The sequence below is a fragment of the Monodelphis domestica genome, chromosome 1, assembly GCF_027887165.1.
Source record: "Monodelphis domestica isolate mMonDom1 chromosome 1, mMonDom1.pri, whole genome shotgun sequence".
Classification (NCBI taxonomy): Eukaryota; Metazoa; Chordata; class Mammalia; order Didelphimorphia; family Didelphidae; genus Monodelphis; species Monodelphis domestica.
Window position 1 is genome coordinate 331,553,529 of NC_077227.1, and position 12,306 is coordinate 331,565,834.

Genomic DNA, 12,306 nt, shown 5'->3' on the forward strand with positions numbered 1-12,306 from the left:
CAGGACACTGCCAGGGTAATTACTCCTCCTCTTGTGCTAAATACCAAGGGAGCTTAAATGACCAAAGTGGCAGAGACCTCAGGTTTTGTACCCCATTCAAATGCTGGAGATCCCAAAGGCAGGGAGTCCATGATGCACCAAGCATCCCCTAAGCGCCCCCTCTTGCAAGTAAGTTCCTGCCTTTTTTTGAAATCTAAAGACAGTCCAGAGGATCTAACTACAAGATTTTATTCGTATATGTACATATGAGGAGAGAGAGATCCATATAAATATAAATTCTGGGCATTACTAAATCAGGCCTAAAATATAGTTTAACCACCTTTGAATTTGAAAACAGGAGTTATTTGAGACCTTACTCCTCACATTGAATTTCTAATCTCCATTTCCTCCTTCTACTTTTGTAATTGTCATTTATATTTGCACTCCTCCCAGTTGGGTCGACTTCCCCATTGAGTCACCAACAGCTCCTCCTGCCAGTTACCCTTGGTCAATCACTAGGATTCTTGTGCTAAGACTGTGTAATAATGTACTTCCTGGGGAGGGATATGAGTGGGTTGGGGAGACAGCTTCATTATCTAGACCATTTTGGGAACAGTATCCATGGTTTTGGGGAGGATCACAGGATCAGAGGGTTCAGAGCTAGAAGGCACCTTAGAGATCATCTAGTCCCACCCCTCCCTTTAAAGATGGAGCCTTCATTTGGCATCATATAACCTCGTGCTGGTAGGTACACAGCCTGACTTCACAAATGGATTAGAAACTTCTTAAAGGTGGGTTATATCTCATAGTTTTGTTTAATCCCCAGTGCCCAGCAAAGGAACTCAGTAAAGGAGAAATACCACTGATGGTGATTAAAAGATTGCCACATTATCCAAGTGGAGAAAAGCTACTACTTCTAACTTCTCCTGAGGGCCTCTTACTGTCTGCTTCCCCATCAGCTTGCACAATGAGCTCCAACATCTAGTTGCTCACTTTGATTGCTGACCCACTTCAAGTTTTCAAACTCTAGCCCTCTCCTAAAAGGAGGAGGAGGAGGTGGCGTCAACTCAGACCCAACAAACAACCCTGATTATATCTTTTTTTTTTTTTAACCCTTACCTTCCATCTTGGAATCAATACTGTGTATTGGTTCCAAGGCAGAAGAGTGGTAAGGGCTAGGCACTGGGGGTTAAGTGACTTGCCCAGGGTCACACAGCTGGGAAGTGTCTGAGGTCAGATTTGAACCTAGGACTTCCTGTCTCTAGGCCTGGCTCTCAATCCACTGAGCTACCCAGCTACCCACCCTGATTATATCTTAATAGGAGTACTTATCTCACACACCCAATTGGAACAGATGGTCTTTTCCCTTTTACAAAGCCTTCCCTAGCACATGAAGTCAGCTGCCAATGAAATCTTATTGAAATGGCCACAACCAGAATTCTTGGTTAAGATGGGTTGAGTTTCTATCCTTCATTTCTTTAAAGCAGTCATTCTTAACCTGAAGTCCATGAATTTGTTTTATTTTTTTTCAACCCTTACCTTCTATATTAGAATCAGAACTGTGTATTGAGTCCAAGGCAGAAGAGCAGTAAAGGATAGGCAATGACTTACCTAGGTCACACAACTAAGGAAGTGATCTAAGGTCAAGTTTGAATACAGGACCTCCTAACTCTAACCTGGCTCTCAATCCACTGAGTCACCTAGATGCACCCCTCACTATGATCTTGAATTTTTTTTTTAAGTGATAACTTTTTCAATAGAAATTATTTTCTTTATACTCCTAAGTATTCTATATTTATACATCTAAAACATTATTCTAAGAAGGTGTGCATAGACTTCAATAATCTGCCTTAAAAGAGATCCTTCCTTTTTTTCTTTCATTTCCAAAAAGTTTTCAATTTATTATGCATAGTAGAAGATAGCATAACGATTTTTTTAACCTGTATTTTCTGCTTTGTTATCAATTCTAAGACAGAAAAGTGACAAGGGCTAGGCTGTTGTGATTAGTGACTTGCCCAGGGGCACACTAAGAAATATCTGAAGTCAGATTTGAACCCAGGTCCTCCTGACTCCAGGCCTGACACTAGCCACTGTGCTACCTAGGTGCCCCAACAGATTTATTTTTAACAAATGTAATAGAACTTACATACCTAAGTGAATATTGTCTCTTTCAAAGTAGTTACCTTAAGAGGCTACACACGTATTCCATTGAAATGGCCATTTCTCAGACACTTTTGGAATGGCTTTCAGAATCAGTGGGAAAACCACTAAACTTACTTCTCAAGCTTAGAAGCAAATGTCTTTGGTGATCCCCAGAAGCCAAGATATGCAGACATTGAATATATTCCAAAGGATGTGTTACCGGCTATGACATCTGAATGACATCAGATGGTTTTGTAGTTACACTTTTTATGTCCTAATCTAGAAAAATTCTTAATAACCTCCTTCTGCCCCTGTTCCTCCATCTCCATTCCAAAAGAAAGTAAACTCCTAGGGAAGAGACTTCTTTGTTTGTTTGCTTTTGTCATTGTATTCCAAGCACCTAGTTTTGAGCCTTATACATAATATAATAATAGTAGTAGTAGTAGTAGTAGTAGCTAGCATTTAAATAAAACTATAAAATTTTTAAGTGCTTTATATATTTACATCCTTGTTTTAGCCTTATTTATTTCTAATCTTTACAAATATTTTATCCTTTAACCTGGGAGATAAGAATTATTATTATCCCCCTTTTACAAATAAGAAAACTGAGGCAGAAGGAGATTACATGATTTTCCCACAGTCACAAAGTTGGCAAGAAAGAGGTGAGATTTAAACTCAAATCTTCTTAAGTCTGAGGCTCAGAGCACTAACCACTCTACTATCCAGTTTCTTCATAGTGTGTAGGTACTTAACATTTGATCATTTATTGTTTATTTATATTTTTATATATTGTTTATTTATGGATTATTGTTATAATGATTACTTATAATCTTTTCTCCTGTTATTTCCATATGTCTTATTCATTCAACTTTTAAAGGCCATATGCCAGGTCTGTTTATCCTACTTCACCTAGCAACTATCACAGTGCCAAGTACAGAAAGATACTTAATACGTGTTATGGATGATGAAAATGAGGAATACCAGCTATGTGAAAGTCATTGATAATACTTTAATTTGGTATTTCATTATCAACTTAAAAAAAAAAAAACCTTTATTGTCTGTCTTTGTATCAATTCTGAGGCAAAAAAGAGGTAAGGGCTAGGGAATTGGAATTAGTGACTTGCCCAGTGTCGCAACTAGGATGTGTCTGAGGCTGAATTTGAACCCAGGTCTTCCTGACCCCAGGCTTGGCATTCTATCCATTGTGTTACTTAGCTGCCCCTACCATCTACTTTTTTTTTTTAAACCCTTATCTTCTGTCTTGGAAACAATACTTGGTATTGCTTCCAAGGCAGAAGAGTGATAAGAGCTGGGCAATGGGGGGTTAAGTGACTTGCCCAGGGTCAACCTATCATCTACTTTTAAGACAGCCTTGGCTTTCTCTTGTAGTACCCCTGGGTATAGAGTTCAAGGGTGCTATCTGGATTGAGGGTTTGGTAGATGTAGGGCTGTAGGAAAGTCACTTTTCCTGCCTCTGGGTCTCAGTTTCTTTAGATATAAAATGAACAAGTTGGACTAAGTGTTCTCTAAGATTTGTGATTTAGATCTACTGTAGAATCCTAGGAATGTTAGTCTTGAAGATTTCCACTGGAAGGGATGGCTCTTTTCCCTTTAATAAAGCCCACACTCGGAGGCCATGTTTACTGTTCATCAAATTTTTTTTATCCTGTGGTTGAATTTACCTCTATGACCACATTTAGAGTCGAAAGGGTCCTGAAAAGTCACCTAGTTTAAGGGTCCTTAGCTTTTTTTGTGTGTCATGGAAATTTGGCAAAGCCTATAGACCCGTTCTCAGAAAAATGTTGCTAAATGCATAAAATAAAAACATAGTTATAAAATAAAGCAATTATATTGAAACAAAGATATAATTTTTTCCTTAAATTCATAGATCCTCTGAAATCTATACCCCCTGTGGATCTGTAGACCCATGGTAAAGAACCCCTGATTTAGTCTAACTTTCTAGTTTTATAAAGATGAGAAAACTGAGGGAAAATGATTTGCCAAATGTCTTAGTAATAATAAATAGCAGAACTGGACCTGAATCTATGTTTTGAGTCTAAATCCTGCATTCTTTTTATTTCATCGTGCTGCAGATTATTGAAAAGCAAGTAGAGGCTGATGATGGACATTTGTCCGAAAGTCCAAATTCCTTGTTTTATTCCTCGGTGTGGAGGGTTTGATTTCTACTCTAGCTGTCTAAAAGGCAGCCTGGGACCAGACTGGGAAGATTAGGAAGACTAAATGGGGAGGGAAGGCTGAGAGAGAGAGAGAGAGAGAGAGAGAGAGAGAGAGAGAGAGAGAGAGAGAGAGAGAGAGAGAGAGAAAGTATTTTTTTCCTCCCCTTCCAAGTAGGTGGGGAGGGATTGCTCCAGAAGGTCATTCATTGTTGGAATTGTCCTGTGAGGCAATGGGCCCTTGTTTTCATCCCAGGGGGAATGAGAGGGAAGGAGAGTCTTGGGGTGGGAGGAGCAGGAGGGGCACAGGAAGAAATAGCTAGAGCCTGTCACCCTGGAAACTTGGTCTCACGGATGGAATCATGAGATCTGCTGGGTTGACTGTGAGTACAATCCCAGACAGGATTCAGGGTGTGTGATGCAAATGATGCATGCAGGGGCCCCCTGTGAGAGATACTTGTGAATAAAATTTTTTTTATAAATGTCTATTAGCTTGCTTAGTGGAAGGAGCACTGGTGTAGGAGTCTGAAGTCCTGGGTTCAAATTCTGATTTTACTGCAGCCTGTGTGATAGTTGTATAAGTCATATAGTCTCTAAATTTTAGTCTCTCTGCAATGAAAATGATAATATTTAAAACAGAAGGGTAAATATAGAAATAGTGTCTACTTCCCAGAGGTCATCCTCACCTTTGTAAAACTTACTTGTCTTTGCCAGTCCTTGTTGAAGAAATGGGAGTTATTAGTAATAGAAAATTCTGTTTCCCTTGGCATATATGTATTTATTTTGAGCTAAGTCAAGCCACATATGTTATAGTGAAGGCTGAAAGCTTAAGGTTGGACAGTAACACACAGGGGACAGATTTTCAAATGCAGGCGGAACAATTTTCAAGTCTTGCCTAGAGCACACAAATGCCTTGTTCAAGCCCTGGGTGCAATCTGGTGCCTCTCAAGCAGAGGCACCCAAGGAGATGAACTCTAGAGTGCTAGATTCTCATCACTGGAGGACTGACAGCAAGGGCTAAAGATCTGGAGGGAGATAGGAGAAATAAAGGAAAAGGGTGGAAATAAAAACTGAAGTGAAAACCATCCCCTTTTCTTCATTCCTTCATCAAACATTTACTAAGTGGCTCCTGCAGGGAACTGTACAAGACCTTGAGGCAGATACAAACTTTAGAAGACCCTCTCCCTTCCCTCATGGAGATCCTAGCTGAGTGTAAGGGTACCCAGAAATAACAGGACTACACTTACTAGTTGTGTGACCTTGGGCAAATAACCTTCTTTTCTGTCTTTAATGGGCATATTATTGGCACAATGCTAATTTGGGACAATTTGTAAACAAAACAATTTGTACACCTTACAGGCTTCTATCAATGTGAACTGGTAATATATGTATATACAGAAATATATATGTACATATATTTTATACATATATATATACACCCATGATTCTCAACATTTTTGGCCTCAGGACCCAAATTATTAATATATGATTATGTTATATTAATGTCTAATGCCAATTAATCTTAATTGATATATTATATTAATGCATGATTAAAATTTTGAGAACTCCAAAGAGCTTTTGCTGTGTTACAGCTTTAAATATTTACCATATTAGAAATTAAAATGGAAAGCTTTGAAAATATTAATTCTTTTAAATTAATAAACCCATTACATGTTAACACAAACAATGTATTTTATGAAAAATATATTTCCTAAATTTAAAAAAAATTCAGTGGTAAGAGTGGCATTGTTTTACATGTTTTGTAAATCTTTTTAATGTCTGACTTAAAAAGAAAGACAGCTGGATTTTCATATCTGCTTCTGCATTCAATCTGTTGCAATCGGTTTGTGGTTCTGCTTGAAGTATATAAAGAAAATTCAGCCTAATAGAAATATGGAGTTGGAAATAAGAGGAGTATTTTAATAGGTAAATAATATCTTAATATTTTGTGTAATTTTTTTGAGCTCACAGAAGCCTGGACCCCCAGGAACCATGAAACGGAAATGCATATGTGCATATACACACATGTGCACACACATCTTTGGCACACACCTATTTATACATGTGTGCACACATATGCATGTATCTATGCACACACAGGTGTATGTATTTACATGCATGTACACTATCCATTTAAATTTATAAAGATATGCCTGTGTATATATAAAGATAGAAAAATATTTTGTTTATTTGTTTTCTGTGAAATATGTGGCTACTTTGGGGTAGGGAACACCCAATGAGGAAACTTTCTTTACCAATACAGATCAGCAACTATTCTGCAATTTATAGACTCAGAGATTTGCCTGGTACACTGAGAGAGAGGTGCCCGGAGTCCCACAGACTGTACGTGTCGGAGGTAGCCCTTGAGCCCAGATCTTCCCGATTCATGCAGGTCCTGATACACTACACTACTCTGCTCTTAATATAATAAAGTAATAAATAATAATGCACATTATAAATGCAACAGGAAAGTCTAAAACAAAGTATTGCCCCAGCAGCCTTTATGAATATGGTTTGATCTTTTAAAACAAGGTTCTCATGACAGACAGGTCCCACAGCAATTTGCTGCCTCCCTTCGGCTGGCCAATCGAGCATCCGAGGTATAGAGCATTAGTTCCTGTGTGTGGTGATAAGAGGGAAGATTGATTTTCCTTTCAGTTTGGGGGGGACCTGAAGGCCAAGGCAGCAGTTTACAACAAGTTGCTTTGTTTGCCAAATGAGAACAAAAAATATCATTGTGGGGCTCCAGACAAGGGGTGTCATCAGTAAGCTGGTCCCCTGAAATGCCTTATCTACAAAAGACCTCTGTTTACCAGCAAGTCAACTTTAAAAATAGTTGATGTGTGAAAAGATTTTGAGAAATTTTAGTGAGGGATTTTTTTTAGTACCTTGCACTGTAATAACTAGAAAGTGTTTAATAAACATGATATGCGGCAGTTGCTAAGCAAAACCTGATTGATGTACAGTCGCAGTGCGAGCATCTACGCATCAGGGCTGTCCCCTTTATTTGACTGTGAATTCTGATATTCTGATGGAAGCAGTTGTGCTGAACCTTATTTATAATCAGCTTACAACATGAGTAGCTGGGTTGTAAGTGCTTCTCAAATTACATAGCAAATCTTGTTGTCTCCTTAGGCAAATAAGAAACCCACATCATAAGCTTTAATTGTAATACAGGTCACTGTCAAGGGCAAAACACTTTCCAAACCCTTCTGATTAGAGAAATCATATAGGACTTAAGTGTGGAGTAGGAGCTGGATCTGTAGCACCTGAGGTGGTTCAAAATGCACCCATTAAATAAATGTCCCAGGAAAGTGATGTGGAAAAAATCTTGTTATGTTAAAATTTTAATTCTTTTGCCTTTGTGCTTAAGAGTTCAAGGAGGAAAGAGGATTGTTGGCTTTAAGGAGCTTCGCAATTTAAACACACACAAGCACAAGCGCACACACTCACTCAATAAGTACTAGGGAAAAAATGTAAGGGTGGGGGTGAAGCCCTGTTTCCCTGGATGGGAATGAAACCACACGATGTACTGAAAGCTTTCAACGACATGCATATGGCACAGGCTGAGATAGAAATGGGCTTTTGTCCTTTGCTAGGATGACTATTCAAAGAACACAAGAACAGGTGTGAAGACACGTGCCTATATTCTCTGCTACTGGGGAGGCTGAGGCTGGGGGAGTGATTGAGTTTGGGAATTCCGAGTGGCAATACCATTAAAAAGCCAATTGGGTATCTGAACTAAGTCCAGCAACAATATGGTGAACCCAATGGAATGGGAGGCTACCAGACTGCCCAAGGAAGGGCAAACCCAACCAGGTTGGAAACAGATCTGAAATCAGGACTGCATTTCCATCTTGAGGGAGATAGAAAGCTGCAGTCTTGAAAGAAATACAAAAACAAATAATAATAACAAAGTTATGCTGAGATTTGATTCTTTTTTTTTTAATTCAAGATGACTAATTCTTAAATTCAAATTTATTTCCCAAAGGAAAAAAATTTAAGAGGTCAAGAAAAAAACTCTTAAAATATTCCCACAAATGGTTTAAAAAATTAAAATACTTTCATAACCCATTACGTTAAAACAAATCATGTTAATGAATAGAGTCTGCTTTCTTTAAGTCTATCTCTCCTATAGTCTTTCTTAACCTGGATTTCTTTGCCAGTAGAAATCAATTGGGTTTTTTAAATTATTTTTTTTATTTTTATTTAGAATATTTTTCCATGGTTACAGGATTCATAACCCCTCTTCTTACCACCACCCCCCAAGCTGATAAGCAGTTCCGCTGGGTTATACATGTATTATTGTTCAAAACCTATTCGAAATCAATTGTTGGTGAACAGATAAATACATAAATACATAAGAGGTTCCATGCTGAAGGAACTGGATACACTTTGGGGGACTTTTACTTCTCTGATTCATTTGTCTCCACCCTGACAATATGGGAATACTAATTCCTAACACTTAAAAGCCTAAATACTAGGTCATATTGATATTCATTTTCATGGTTCTGTTCAACAGACCATCCTCTTACTGATCTAGGAGGGTAATAACATTCCATTCTTTTTTATCAGAAATGCTAGAGGAGTGCCAAGAGAGTTGACAACCTTCTACCCAGAACTCTGCATCTGTCTGAGTCATTATACCCCGCTCCTAGTGCAGGGGTCCCCAAACTATGGCCCACAGGCCACTGAGGTCTCTTAAGGCCATTTATCCACCCCCACCACACTTCTGGAAGGGGCACCTCTTTCATTGGTGGTCAGTGAGAGGAGCACTGAATGTGGTAGCACCACGAAGCACAGCGTCACTCAGGTACAGTACTACTCCCAATAACAATCCTTTGTGTGGTGCCTTGTTCTGAGAGTAACTGAATGAGAACAAGGTGCTGTGCAAAGGATTATGTGGCTGCACAATGGAAGATGTCAGCATGGTGAGCGGTGATCTGGGGGAGGGGATTCAGCACTGTGTGTACTGCTGCCCGGTATAGTGGTGGCAGTGATGGGCCTGTGCAAGGTGTGACAGGCTGCAGCTTCCACTATCCCAGACAGCGGTATACAGATTTGTTCATAGTTGGTTTTTTTTTATAGTCCGGCCCTCCAATGGTCTGAGGGACAGTGAACTGGCCCCCTGTGTAAAAAGTTTGGGAACCCTTGACCTAGGGGGTATAGATGATTGTAGGTTCTAATGCAATTAAAATTGACTGTCTACCTCCCTCTCCCCTCCCACCCAAGGCCACTTTGCTGATTCTTTTAATACATCATATTTTACTAAAGTCTGATCATATGACCCTGGCAAAATGATTTCATTGAAGGAATTGATTCCCCATAAGAATGTACAGACATACTTAGATACTAAATACATTTTCCTTTTTGGGGCATAGTTTTAAGAGAAATAACAAAATTATATATAATACATGAAAACATTACAAAATAAAATCATCTTTCATGGGGCTATACATCTGCTCCCTCTCCAAGACCTAGAAAACACTCAACTCTGGATCTAGGAGTTTTGGGAAAGCCATTGATTAACCATCAGGTTCTCTTATTGCTCTTCCTACAAGCAGGCAAGAGTGCGAGTAATACAGCATAGTTCCCAGTTATTGTTTCAAGACTTCTGCTGTTACTCACACAACTCATAGACAGATAAGTATAATCAGGTGAAGACTGAAGAACTTTGAACCTGGGGTCCTCTTATACCATGGGACATGAACTGGAGATCTGGTGGGATAAGGGGCCAGAGCCAAGGAGCAGCAAGAGAAAGACCCTCAATGTGGAGGAACAAATATAGACCTGCCTCTCTATTATTACTGTGAGTTACCTATAAAAGGACTTTCCATTAACTCCTCTTAGGGGAAACCAAATAAGGGAAGTACTATCAATGTAGAGGATTGTAGAAGAGTATAGGTCCCTTGGAAGATGTGGATCACCATAAGAAATGGTTCATTAACTTCTTAGTTGTTCTGAATATTTTCCCCAACTTGGGTTATGGAGCCTGAACCAATATAATAATACAAATCTGAAGGTCATTGTATGAGTCCCCAGAAAGGTGGAGATCATTGCAAAGGAATTTCCTATAATTCTCATGTGCTTTTTCCTTGGAACTGGGAGTGGAGGGAACCCAGTCTGGAGGACTTTATAGGTCTCTGAGGAGATGGATGCCCTATGAAAAGGGAAAGATAGTTGCTTTAACTATTACGGACTTAGTTGTGTGTCTTTTGCATTTTTACTTTGGGTTAAATGAAGTCTATTCTATATTTGATATATACTTAGCCTGAGTGCTGGCACATAGGCAGAGGGCTTTTTTTTTCCTGTTATTCCAATGATATAGAAATAAACCAAATACTGGTGTTGCTGGGTAAGGGCAAGGGCCAAAGAATACTATTATTGAGAGGGCTCCAAGTCCACAAAAACGTAGAGATTTGGTTTGGAGCCATGGGTTTTGTATATATGATAAGTACCTCTCATTATTTCTGAAGGGGTATGCTATCATGCCACAGATATATTCTATGCCAAAACAACCTATCTCTCCAAATATCAAATGATAAAAGTGATCATAATCCAAAGTCTTTCTTTTAAAACCTTAAGCATATCAAAAAGCAAAAGGAAAATTTCTTTCTCCAGAGTTCATTGAAGCTTGCAAGCTTATATATATTATCTTATGGTTAACTCTTTCATGTTGTACCTCTTCCCTGTCATGAACAAAAACTCAATAATTGATTCATTAATAATTGTCATAGTAAACAAGCCACTGCTGCATTAATGAACCAATAATGTATTATTATGGCTTTCCTTTCTAACTTTTTAAAGCTTATTATTATTCACAGAATAATCAAGAAACTACAAAAAAAGCAAGTGAAAGTCTAAGTAAGAATTACAAAATATTTATTGGTTTATTTGTAAGTTATCTGTGAAAATTAAATAACCTTTCAGCTGATATAACAACAGAATAGCCCTAACCCAAGAGAATGTGGACTCTCCAAGCTCACATAGACCATGTTTATTCCCAGAGTAGCCTGTCTTCTAAAGACAGGAGTCAGGCTCTTTTTCTCATTTCCTCTGCATAAACCCCAACCTGAAGCCCTGAAGAAAATCACTGAAAGCTTAGTTTTGGTTCATGTCTAGGGTCTTGTTTAAAGAGATTAGAAAGGTACTAAAAGCACAATGTAGATTAGGGATGGGACAGCTATTTAGTTCCTTCCCACAAAAATAAGAGCTTAAAACACAAAGGATTCATAAGCACACATGGACAAATAGCATATCGAAAATATCAAAACATGAAATATTTCAAGGGACTATTGAACATCCTAAGTTTTGGTCATCTATTGTGACTGCCCTCAGGGGTCTTCATTCTTGGGGAAGCCACTCCCCCAAAGTCCATTTCTCATGATAGCTATTCAGTCATCTATGTAAAGAAAAATAAAGAGATCTGAGTCAGCACTTATACTCAGTGCCATGTTGAAGCACTCACTACAACTCTCAAGGAGGAGTACTTTATTCCAACCCTGTGGGAAATCTAAGATTGAGAGATTTGAAGAGTCACCATATATTTGGCAAATGGTGGGACAGACTGAACTGGGAAGTTGCCTTTCCCTTTTAAGGCAGGGATTCTTATCCTGGAGTCTGTGAACTTGCTTTTATTAGCCTTTAGGTGGCACAGTGAATAGAATAATGAGCCTAGAGTCAGGAAGACCTGAGTTCAAGTCCAGTCTCAGATTCTACCTAACTATATGATCCTGGACAAATCTCTCAAACTCTGCCTGCCTCAGTTTCCTCAACTGTAACATGAGATTATGAATTGTATCTGCCTCACAGGGTTGTTATAAGGAGCAAATGAGACAATAATTGTAAATTGTCTGCCACATAATAAGCATTTAATAAAATGTATTCCTTCCCCTTTATTATTCTATTAATATAGTATTAATATAATATAATTTATACTACATTAATAAACAATATAATATTACATGTTTTAAAATATGGTTTGATAATTACCCTTCAGTATGATTGGTTT

The 12,306-nt window shown here is 38.4% G+C and overlaps 1 pseudogene; it reads left to right on the forward strand.

Annotated features, from left to right (window-relative positions):
• The first annotated feature begins 57 nt into the window (after window positions 1–57).
• LOC100617503 (plasma alpha-L-fucosidase-like) overlaps window positions 58–12,306 on the forward strand; it is a 144,159-nt pseudogene continuing 131,910 nt past the window's right edge.